The sequence below is a fragment of the Pinus tabuliformis genome, chromosome 5_2 (genome assembly GCF_031772625.1).
Source record: "Pinus tabuliformis cultivar Carrire ecotype Pingquan chromosome 5_2, CPIR1, whole genome shotgun sequence".
Taxonomy (NCBI): domain Eukaryota; kingdom Viridiplantae; phylum Streptophyta; class Pinopsida; order Pinales; family Pinaceae; genus Pinus; species Pinus tabuliformis.
The window spans coordinates 233,983,953-233,996,197 of NC_142306.1; the positions used below are offsets into that span (position 1 = coordinate 233,983,953).

At 40.1% G+C, this 12,245-nt stretch overlaps 1 pseudogene; it reads left to right on the top strand.

The window, feature by feature from the left end:
* The first annotated feature begins 996 nt into the window (after positions 1-996).
* LOC149158394 (protein EXPORTIN 1A pseudogene) overlaps positions 997-12,245 on the top strand; it is a 90,458-nt pseudogene continuing 79,209 nt past the window's right edge.

Sequence of the window (12,245 nt, forward strand, 5' to 3'; positions counted from 1 at the left end):
TAGAGTCGAAAAATGGCTTTCTGCGGTTTGAGACTTGAGTATGCCTTGGAAGGCAACTCAAATTACATACCTTGGAAGGATAGGATGGAATAAGTTCTGGAAGAGAATGGCCTCAAGGAATTCATTAATAAAGACATTCTTAAGCCTTCAACATCAGATGCTAATGATTTGGCTTAATGGAGAAAGTGTGTGGAAAAGGAGAGGCAGGTTATGCTTGAGGGAGTTTGAGACCACATTTTCTTGAGTCTCCATGGCAAGGAAACTCCATACTCAATGTGGAAGGAATTAGCAGACCTGTTTCAAAATAGCAGTAGCCATAGGAAGTCGGTACTGAAGGACAAACTTAGAAAGATCAAGATGGAGAAGGGAAACTCAATTCTGAAATACTTGACCAAGTTCACTCATTATCGTGATGAGATTAGAAGTGTTGGGATTATTGTTTTTGAGAATGATATGGTGCACCTAGCTCTTCTAGGACTCCCCAAGAGTTGGCACAGTTATTAGGACTCTATCAATGGGAGGGAGAAGCTACAAAATTGGGAATGAAAGTGGTCAAATTTGGTACAGGAAGATATTCATAGGAGCACCAGGTACGGATCCTCATCAAAGACTGATGATGAGGAAAATTGTGCCTTAGTGGGTAAGGAAAAGAAAGGGAAGGGGAAGGCATCCCATTCCAAATCAGATTCGTATCATCGAGGAAAGAAGGACATGTAAAAAGTGAATTGTTTTCACTATTATGAGCTAGGACATTTTGCTACAAATTGTTTGCTCAAGAAGTCCAAGAAGAAGTCCTCAGGAGGAGAAGCAGGTGAGGCTCTTGCCTTACAATTCGAATTGAATTTACCCTCATCGCATGCATGGTTTCATCGATGATGGGTAGTGTATGGTACCTAAATAGTGGAGCTTCTTGCCACATGACTGGTAACAAGGAGCTCTTCAGTGACTTAGAGGAGAAGGATCTCCATATGCATATCCCTCCATATGCATATTGAGATGAGTGATGGCGAGAGGTATACTGCTACCAGGTTGGGTACATTTACGTTTCAGAGGGAGTCGGGTGCTCCCCTCACTTTGCAAGATGTTATGTATGTTCTTGGTTTTAAGAAGAACCTGGTATTTGTTTCCATGTTGGAGAAAAGAGGCTATGATGTGATATTTAGTAAGGAAAAGGCATTCCTTCGTCACATAGCCACAGGACAGGTAAAGAGGATATGGATTCAGGTGAAGAATCTCTATGAGTTGGAGTTATAATATTGTGTTTCCTTGAGAACGAAAGTAGATAAGGTGTAGAGTCAAAGCATCGGTGACTTGTGGCATACGCAGTTGGGTGCATCATGGTGCTTTGAAAATCATGAAACAAGTTTCTACTGGTCTTCCCAAAGCTACACTAGAGCCAGTTGTCACATGCAAAGGGTGTACTTTGGGAAAATTCACCAAATATTTCTTTCAATACAAAGATCTATCAAGCATAAACGATCATATATTGAGTCCATTCAGATGTGTGTGGACCATTCTCAACAATGTCCATCGCCAAGCACAGGTATTATGTTATATTTGTTGATGATTTTTCTCGTAAATGATGGATCTTTTTCATGTTGAAGAAAGATCATACTTTTGCAAAGTTTTGTGAATTTAAAGAATTGGTCAAGAAAGATATTGGTAGGAAGGTCAAAGCTCTCAGGAGTGATAATGGTGGAGAGTATGAGTCAAATGAGTTTGAAAACTTTTGTGCGATAGAAGGGATTGAACAAGAGTTGACAACACTCAATAACCCACAGTAGAATGGGGTGGCTGAAAGGAAGAATACAAGCATTCTAGGGGCATCACGAGTGATGTTGCATGATTAGGGCCTACCATTACACTTGTGGGCCAAGGCATGCAACATAATTGTTTATTTGCAGAACAAAAACCCTAATCGGATTCTTGGGATGAGTACACCAGAGGAGGCTTTCTCAGGGAAGAGAAAAGATGTGGGTCACTTCAAGATTTTTGGGTCATCGATATATTTCCATGTGACCAAAGATGCATGGAAGAATCTTGAGTCGAAAATAGAGTTGGGAATATCTCTGGGGTACACTGATACACCTCACAACTATCGGGTGTACCTATTGACCAACAAGATGACAGTGGTTCACAGGGATGCCAAATTCTATGAAGAGAAGGCCATGAGATGTTCCCTTGAGAGGGAGCTTCATATACATGCAGTTGAGGATATTTTAGCTCCTAAAGAGGAGACTCAGATTGATGTGGAACAACCACTTGTAGAGGATCCAGGAGTGCAAACATCCACTCAAGAAGAGTCTTCTAGAAATGGGATAAAGCACACTAGAGAGGCTGACAAGTTATTACAGGATGTGAGAGAGAATATGGGAGCACCTTGTTACATAGCATTTTGTCACTATCCCTGTACTCCTCATTCCTTGATCCTGGAGGACCTCTACATTGAACCCCACATGCTTTGCCTTCATGAAGAAATTACCTATATCCCTCTTCATGAACATATCATCTCCCTTTTGCACCATTTCCCTTGAAAATTTTGTTTTGCCCAATTTACAAGATTGGCACTGATGACCTTTGTCTTCCCCACGTCAATGTGCAGAGATTAACATTATTCCCCACGCTGATCGATGTGACTGAGCTTTGTTCTAGTTGTGCTGGTCCTGTTATGGAATTTTTTTTAAATTAGAGCCAAAGCTTCCATCTCTAGAAGCTCCGTAATAGAAGTTTGGTAAATGGTTTGGCCAGATGGGGTCAAGGATGACAGTTTGGGCTCCTTTCCCCTATAATGATGGAACTACCTCAAGGGATAAGTCCTTCTCCCATGAGAAGAGGATCCGTCTCCCATATATCTTTCCTATATAAACCTCCCTTCTTCCCAAGCACAAACTAGTGTGAAAGTCATAGTTACAGAATTAGAGTTTTGGCTAAGTGTTAGTATATTATTTTAGACAAGCAAGCTATTACTATTTGTAGCCATCTAGTTGTGTGAGGGAGAAGTTTGTTTGGTTTGGAGTGAAGCCTAAAGGGAAGAGTCTTTAAACTATTGTTGTTTGAAGCCATCATGAAGTGCTAGCAGAAGTGTGTGGGAACCTGGTCTTGTCAGAGGAAGACTGCAACGTCAAGACGAATGGTTGTAATCTCTCTTTGATATTAATATATGCAACTATCAATTGATTTCCTACATGTTTTGTAATATTACATATTCGTGTCTTAATGCTTCTTGACTCACTAAGTAGGTTGAATTGGAATTTGTCTGTTATTATGTTTGTGCATTGTTGTTGTTTACTTGTTTTAGGAGCTTGAAGAAGGAAGCAAGAGATTGCTGGAGAAAACAAGTGAGGAAATCATCAAGCAGGATAAGCAACCAAGAGATAGGCCCTCTTGATTGATTCTAACCTAAGGAAATCTTCCATAGAATGTATTTGTTATGGCTAGACCCATTATTGTGCTAGAGGAATTCGTTCGTGTCTGCACTTATAATTTTACTTCACCACAAATTGGTGACCATACCGGGGAGATCCCATCCATTTGTTTGTTTTGGATTTCATGATTTCATGATAAATTTGCTAGTTTCACTTTTTCCCTTTGATTTTGTTTCTTTTCTCCTTCTTACTGGCCTAAGTCTAAAATTCATAGTAGCAGATTTGGTCCCTGATTGGAAAAAAAATTATTTTTCCTTAGTTCACTTAGACAACACGTTTAATCGACTGACAGTCACACCGATCAACGCAAATTGATGAGGAACAATCGCGCCGACAAGCCTCTGGCACTTGTTGTCAGTTAGGCAGTCACGCCGATGTCTATAAGTGAAGATTTAGGCTTGACCCCAATCTTGGCCAGTGTGTTTTTCTCTTGTGTTTTTGACCCCGTAAGCTTTTTTGACTGTCTCCTCCCTAACTAGAAAGCTTTATTTAGCTTGCTTTATGTGCTTGCTTGGTTTAGCCCACCCTCTGATGTGTTAAGTCTGGCCCTGTGTGAAGTTCTTTTTTATTTTTTCTTTGAATCCATCGATTAGCGCTAGTTATCAGTTAGGTAGTCGCGTCGATCAGCCATCAGCACTAGTTGTAGTACTGGTTAGTCATGTTGATCATGCAAATCGGTGTTAGTTGTTGTACTATTCTGTCACGCCGGTCTCTGAGTTAAGAAAAAATCAGAATTTCTCCCATTCCAATGCCAGTGTGCCTTGACCCTCAGACTCTCTTCTTCTGCCAAAGGTGACTAGGATGCTTTGTTTGCTTCTGTTTCAATTGAATGAGTGAAAGAGTCTCATTTGTTCTCTTATTTCAAGTGTCTCTTTTCTCTTTTCAAGCATAGATTACTTTGCTTCGTTTGTCGATTGAAGCATTTATGTGTTTGGTTTGTTCGATTTGGGGAAGAAGTTGCTTTTAGTTTCATTTATAATGCTTTGGATTTGATTGATGCTTGTTTGTTTGGAATTGTGAAAATTTTCATTAAAGTGCTTTATGTAAAAGATTCATTTTGCATCTTATGAAAAGAACAACATCATTCTAGTTTACTTAAGTGAAAATATTACATTAGTAGCGTTATTAAGGAGCTAGAATTGCATCACCATAAGCATTGGAAATGAAATGAAACTTCTTATGTTGTTATAGGAAGATTAACTGCATTTAGGAGATTTATTAGTGACAGATTTCATTCTTTGATTGTTGCATTAATTTTTTGTTCTCTATCTCTCAATTAGTGATAACTTTCATCGAAGACAAAGATCTATTTTCTCATATCGCTGCATGTAGGAGTTTTGTTAGATGACAGCGGTAGGGCCTTGTAATTGAAACCTAATTCAAGATCAATAGTTAAAATCTATTGAATTAACCTAAGGAAGCATTGAAACTTAACGATCACATCTAGAAGGTCTAGGCTAGAGATGTGTTCCAACGTCTTTAAACCTAGCAGTTGTCATTAGCTTCGGCATTAGATAGCGCTAGTACGAATTTGTGCTCCCCATGTTGTCGAGTATATAATGGGAGACCCCTCTAGGCTGCAATCCTTTATCCATAGGATGCTGAGTCGACTGCCTTGCAAATGTGATACACCGAACACAGCATTTGGGGAGATTCCCTGCTCGTACGTCTCGGTTTGCCGGGAGGTATTCTGCAGGTCATGGTTGCCTGGTAATCCTATTTACTTAGATCATCTAGAGCAATCATTTTTTATCTTTACTGACTCTTTAAATTTGAAAAGATCATTTGAGAACTTGTCCTTTTGAGCTCGTTTCCAATCAAAATTGATAGAGTCACCTTTCGTCCTTTTCTCGACTCTTAAAATATGAAAAGGCCAAGTTTTGTTTCAGTGTTCTAAAATTAACTTCCCACAAAATATTCTTGGTAAGAGTTATCTTCCTTATTAATTCTTTAGATTCGATTCCAATGGCAACATTCCCAGAGTTTACCGGTCAAGGGTTCCCCTTGGATGGGAATCTTGGTTCTTTTCCTTCTTTTGGAAACACTGGTGCTCCTTATATGGCGACGTTGTCCCTCCCTGGGTTAACCATTGGTTTGTCTATCTAGTTATTTTCGACCTCTGTGGTCCCGAGTGTCCTGACTACTATCCAAATGTCTCCCTCATTTGAATCACATCACCATGATTCTAAGTTTGACCCCTCACCTTCTTCCCCCATTTCTTTATCCTCCTCTTCTACTTCGCCTGGTGAAAGTTTCAAATCTAGTAATCAGGAGGTGAAGAAGAAGAAGACAAAGACGAAGAAGAAGAAGTCATATAAGCAAGAGGCAAAGCCTGCAGTTATTGCTCTAAATGTACCTCCTGTAGACAAACCTTCTGATCCTCCACAGAAGGTCAAATTCCCTTGTAGGTTGTGTAATGGTGACCATCTCCTTCGAGACTGTCCTGGGATTCCTAGAGTCTTAGAGGTATGGTCTCAAAATATGGATCCACCATCCGCATCGACCTCTAGATATCATGTCGATGCTACACCCTCGGTTAGTGATGGTAAGAAGAAAGGGAAGATTAGATTCCCCTGTAGGTTATGTGAAGGAGAGCATCTTCTTCACCTTTGTCCTCTTATGAATAAATCTTCCAAAGTTTTGGAAAACCTTGCATCTCCTCAACCCCAACTTCCTATTGGTTATCAGAGGCTTTCTTCTAAACCTCTCCTAGTTGGTAAACATATTGACTTGGACTCATCTCTTTCCCATCCTACTCTTTCGAAGAAAAACTCTCTTGTGTCTATTCCTAACCAACCATTGGTCGAAAAGAGTGTCAACTTGTTTCCACCACCAGTTGCTCACTCTGTTCCAGAAGAGAGTGGTGATCATAATGTTCATGTTCTTCTTGTCTCCTCAGATTCTCATGAAACGAAGAGTGACCCTCTCATCCTGGTGGTCCAGGAAAGTCCTTCTTCTATTTCTACAAAGCATGGGGGCAGTCATATGATACCCCCACCAAGTAGTTATGTCATCTCTTTCGATTGGGGTCCATTGACTGCTTTCTGCCTCCCATGTTATGTGCCTTTCCAGATCACAGTACAAGCCTATAATATGGTAATACCTGGCACTATATTAGATGAAGGTGCATCTGTTAACATCATTTCTTCTACTACTTGGCAAGCTTTGGGCTCCCCACATCTTGTGCCTGTCACTTAGAATCTGTTGGCTTTCAATAGAGGAACCAGTCAACCCTTAGTGGTCCTTCTGAAGTTCCTTATTACTTTGGAAGGGAATATGGTCTATATAGACATGATGGTAGTCCAAGGTCCTTTAGATTTCAATATTCTCCTTGGATGCGACAATGTTTATGTCATGGGAGCTCTTTTTTCCTCAATTTTATATGTGGTTTATTTTCCGCGTGAAGGGAGAATTGACCATTGATCAATTGTCATTCATTGGTCACCAGGCACCTCCTTTGCAACCATCATCCCCTATTGGCTCTTGTTTGCAAACAGTACCTTCCATGCCACAGGTCAATTATGTGGCTACCCATTCCATCTCCACATTTGCAGATGATCACACAGATGGTATAGTATGTCATGTACTGGGGGCATTGGAACCCAATCTGTCTATGGCACCAATTGACATGTATTCCTCCCAGAGTGTGGTTCTTCCATCTAGTGAAGACCTCTTGGGAGCCATGTTCTCGTATCGTTCGTGAATAGATGAGTGAGGATATTTCCTGCTCTTGTGTCAACCTCGTTAAAAAATGAATTAAGGAGTTATGAGGATAGTTCTTGGTCTTGTGTCAACCTCGTTAAAAAATGAATCAAGGAGTTGTGAGGATAGTTCATGGTCTTGTGTCAACCTCGTTAAAAAATGAATCAAGGAGTTGTAAGGATAGTTCCTGTTCTTGTGTTAACCTTGTTAAAAAATGAATCAAGGAGTTATGAGGATAGTTCCTGGTCTTATCTCAACCTCATTAAAAAATGAAACAAGAGATGAGGATGGTTCCTTGTCTTGTGTCTACCTCATTAAAAAATGAAACAAGGGATGAACATAGTTCCTTGTCTTGCAGAAAGGTCATTAAAAAATGAATCAAGATGTCTGAGGATAGTTTGTTCCTATATCAACCTCATTATAATGAAGCAACTCCCTTTTCAAATCAAGTCTTTGATTAAGATCTCGTAAATGTTGAGTCTTTCCAAGATCTCACAAGTGAACCTTCATTCCATTCACCTATTTGAATGACATGAAGCTTGGGGGCATGTACCTCATTTGAATCATTATGCTAGGGGCATGCGAACTTATAGCAAGCATAGTTTTTCATTTCAAGTTTTTTTAAAAATGAAACCGAATACAAGAAAAGTTCTCCATGGTTCAAGCCTATCTAAAAATGAATCCATACCCAACGCTAGATGAGCCTTGGCTGTTTCATTCCATCGCCACCATCTCCTTGGCCAATCATATGCTTTCACTTGGTTTCCTTTCCTAAGGGACGACAACGATGAGTGGTTTGATAAGCTAGCCTCTTGACCATTACATGTTTTGAGAAGTTCCACCATTGCTGGAACTAGTTGCTACCCTTTATACCACTCATTCCTCTAGGATGAGTCACCTTTGAGCTCTTTTCTCGACTTGTTAAACTCATATGAAAATATTGCCGCGTGTTTTTCCCTTTTGACTCTTAAAAGAGAATATAAATGGGGGGTCTGCTTTCAGCTCTTTTCTGACCCTTTAAAAACGAAAAAGATGGTTGAGCCCTTGTCGTTTCAAACTCGTTAATGGATGTGAAACGTCATGCACCCAATATAAGTTTACCCCTTTTTCAAGCTAGGAGGCACTATTTACGAAAAAGGTACTCCTTGACTGAAATAGTCAAGCGGTTCTCTCAATTATTGTTTTCTACCTTTTCGGGCTCGAGAGACACAAATGTACAAAAAGGGAGCATGCAAAGTTTTCTTTTATGTGTCTTTTTTAAACTTTCTAAACATGAAAAAGATACCGAGTTACACCTTTGTCGAACTCATTAAACTATTAAAACGATATTGGATTCATCACCATGACGAACATGAGCTTATCCTTCCTAGGGCGCGTTAAACTTACTAGGTCGGATTCGTCTGAAGGATGAACTTATAGTGCAAGCATATGCTATCCCCTTCAAGCTTGTGATTAAAAAATATTTGGGGTACTCACCAGAAATGGTGGAGGGAAAATTTGGAAATCTATTAATCATGCCGGCATCTCACTCTTGAACATGACACTCTTTATTTTGTGTCGAGTTGGGACATCCTCCTCTGTATCGTTGACCTTCCTGGGTTTGGACCATTCATTTTTGCCTTCCATTTGATCTTTGCCACATCATCATGAACACCGATCCTATGGATCCAAAAGTTGTCGAACTTCTAGTTGTGTTGACGATATGTTCAAGAGTTGTCCTTCTGCAGTTACACTTACATCTAATTCTTTGTATCATCCAAAATCATTTTGCATCCCCTCATCTCGCGTCAATGATGTGAGATTCATTATGGCCCTCCTTTGACACGGTCACTTTCCGTCGACTTCAACTCATTATTCAGGAAGTTGATCGAGAGACTCCCTTCCAGTACCTTAGAGCTTGCAAGCCTTAATGGCAAGTTCTTTGCACTCGATGACAAGTTCACAACATTGGCTTTCGATCGAGTGATTTCACGGGTGTTCGACTTCAGTTCTTGTATTCACATTCTGTTAATTGTGCTGATAGTACTTTGAGGACATTGTCATTATTGGTGGTTTCTCTCACGCTTGTTAACAGTTTACATAATTGACTAGTAATCAAGTGACTTTCTAGCATGTTGAACATCAACACATCTATTCACATTCTAGGATCTGTACTTTGATCGGGTCATGTTGGAGCGCAAGACCCTGGACTCAGATCACAAAAGTCTAGGTTGCAAAGTGGTGTGACATGGTTATGATGATATGCATGTCTCTATCAGATGGCTAGCTACGACCATACCTTGGTTTCATTATGATCCTCTTTGAGAGATGGCTACACACATACCTGGATCCATTTACATGAACATTCTCTGGGCGGTTGCGTTCATGCCACGGTTCATGTATGTTAAAATTGGCAACCAGGGGAAAAATTCATCTGGGTCATCTTATTCATGACTAATAATATTTTTATTAGATTCCTCTTGTCGAGAGGTGTAGGATTGATATAAAGATCATCCGATTCCGATAAGTATTCATGGAGATATGAATTTATTTTGATTATGGAATTATTATCAAGCCGACCTACAACTCATGTAGGCTCAGAAGCCCAACAGTCGCATCTATTCAAACACCAACATTGTGTATAAATATAAGAGGAATTTTCCTCATTTTCATTCACCCTTATCCTCACATCTCTCTCTCTCTACTGCGCAGAAATGAGTCTCTTCTCTACTACGCAGAAATGGGTCTCTCTCTCACACATGTGAAGCCGGAAGCTGTTGAACCTGAAGCTGCAAGTGCAGAAGAAAAGATTGACCTACGTGGCCTAGAAGATCTCCTCTTTGGAATTGCACTGTAATTTCATCTGAACCTCCTCTGAAAACTGCAACTTTTGGTGGTGGAATGAAGTCAATCTGACGAACAGTTTGCAAAATATCGATTGCCCTAGTTTGAAGCCAGAAACTGCTGAAACTGAAGCTGCAACTATAGAAGTAAAGATTGACCTACGTGGCCTAGAAGATCTCCTCATCTGAACTACACTGTAGGTTCATCTGAACCTCATCTGGAAGCCGCAACTTTTGGTGGTGGAATGAAGTCAATCAGATAGTCGGTTTGTGAGATATCGTCTGCCCTAGTTTGATAATGAAGTCGCTAATGCTGATGCTACTGATCTAGTGTTTGCTACTGCTGATATGAATCAGATTTATTGTACTATTTCTCTCCGCTGAATTATTGAAGATAAAAGAAGATTTGATCAAAGGGTTTCCCCACACATTGTGGGGTTTGTCCCTGGCTAGTCGCCACATCTTGTGTCTCTTGTCTTGGCTTGTTTTCTGTCGATCGTTTAATGTTCTATCTGCACTTTACTTTATGTACATGTGATTGCTAATATGTGGAATATAATAAGAAAAGGAAGTAAACTGTTACAAGCATAGAACATACCATAAATTAACAATGTATAATTTGATAGAGATCTCATTTTATGTATATGTGTATGTAATTGCTTGCAAGTTTTCTAACGACAGACTGGTTCCCCGCAGTGATTTATAAATCATTTTATCCCTCACTCCGGCTCGGCCTTCACACCTTAGGGGGCATCTATTACACAACATTTTGTCACTGTCCCTGTACTCCCCGTTCCTTGATCCTGGAGGACCTCTACATTGAACCCCGCATGCTTTGCCTTCATGAAGAAATTCCCATTATATCCCTCTTCATGAACAGATCATTTCCCTTTTGCGCCATTTCCCCTAAAACTTTTGTTTTACCCAATTTACAAGACTGACAATGTTGACCTTTGTCTTCTCCACACCGATGTGCAGAGATTAGCACTATTCCCTGCGTCGATCGGTGTGACTGATCTATGTTCCAGTCACGCCTGTCCTGTTATGGAAATTTGTTTAAAGTAGAGTCGAACCTTCCATCTCTAGAAGCTCTGTAATGGAAGTCTAGCAAATGGTTTGGCCGAATGGGGTTGAGGATGACAATTTGGGCTCCTTTCCCCAATAATGATGGAACTACCTCAAGGGATAAGTCCTTCTCCCATGAGAAGAGGATCCATCTCCCATCCATCTTTCGTATATAAACCTCCCTTCTTTCCAAGCACAAACTAGTGTGAAAGTCACAGTTATAGAATTAGAGTTTTGGCTGAGTGTGAGTATATTATTTTAGACAAGCAAGCTATTACTAGTTGTAGCCATCTAGTTGTGTGAGGGAGAAGTCTGTTTGGTTTGGAGTGAAGCCTAAAGGGAAGAGTCTTTAAACTATTGTTGTTTGAAGCCATCATGAAGTGCTAGCAGAAGTGTGTGGGAACCTAGTCTTGTCAGAGGAAGACTGTGACGTCAAGATGAATGGTTGTAATCTCTATTTAATATTAATATATGCAACTATCGATTGATTTTCTACATGTTTACTAATATTACATATTCATGTCTTAATGCTTCTTGACTCATTAAGTAGGTTGAATTGCAATTTGTCTATTATTGTGTTTGTGTTTTGTTGTTGTTTACTTGTTTCAGGAGCTTGAAGAAGGAAGCAAGAGATTGCTGGAGCAAGCAAGTGAGGACATCATTAAGCAGGATAAGTGACCAAGTTGTAGGCCCTCTTGGTTGATTCTAACCTAATGAAATATTCCATAGAATGTATATGTTGTGTCTAGACCCATTATTGGGCTAGAGGAATTCGTTCGTGTCTGCACTAATAATTTTACTTCACCACACACCCACATCACAGTGTAGGAAGAGGAGGTCACCTGAGAGGTACACTGGATACATGGCTCCTTTGAGTGGATGTGTTGAGACAAAGCCATCTTATTTTGAGGAGATAGTGCAAAAACTAGTTTAGGTTGATGTCATGGTGGAGAGGTATTGCTCCATTATTCATAACAGTGTTTGGGATGTGGACCCAAGACTAGTAGACAAGTGGTGAGTTCCCAATGACTTTACAAGGTAAAGTAAGCAGTGGATGTTAGTGTGGAGAAACATAAGGCCAGGTTCATGGCTAGAGGATTTTCTCAGGTAGAGGGGACTGATTACGATGATATTTTTTCTCTTGTTGCAAGGTGCTCATCAATTAGATCCATTTTGGAACTATCAGCACAGATGGGTTGGAATATACATCAAATGGATTTAAAGACAACCT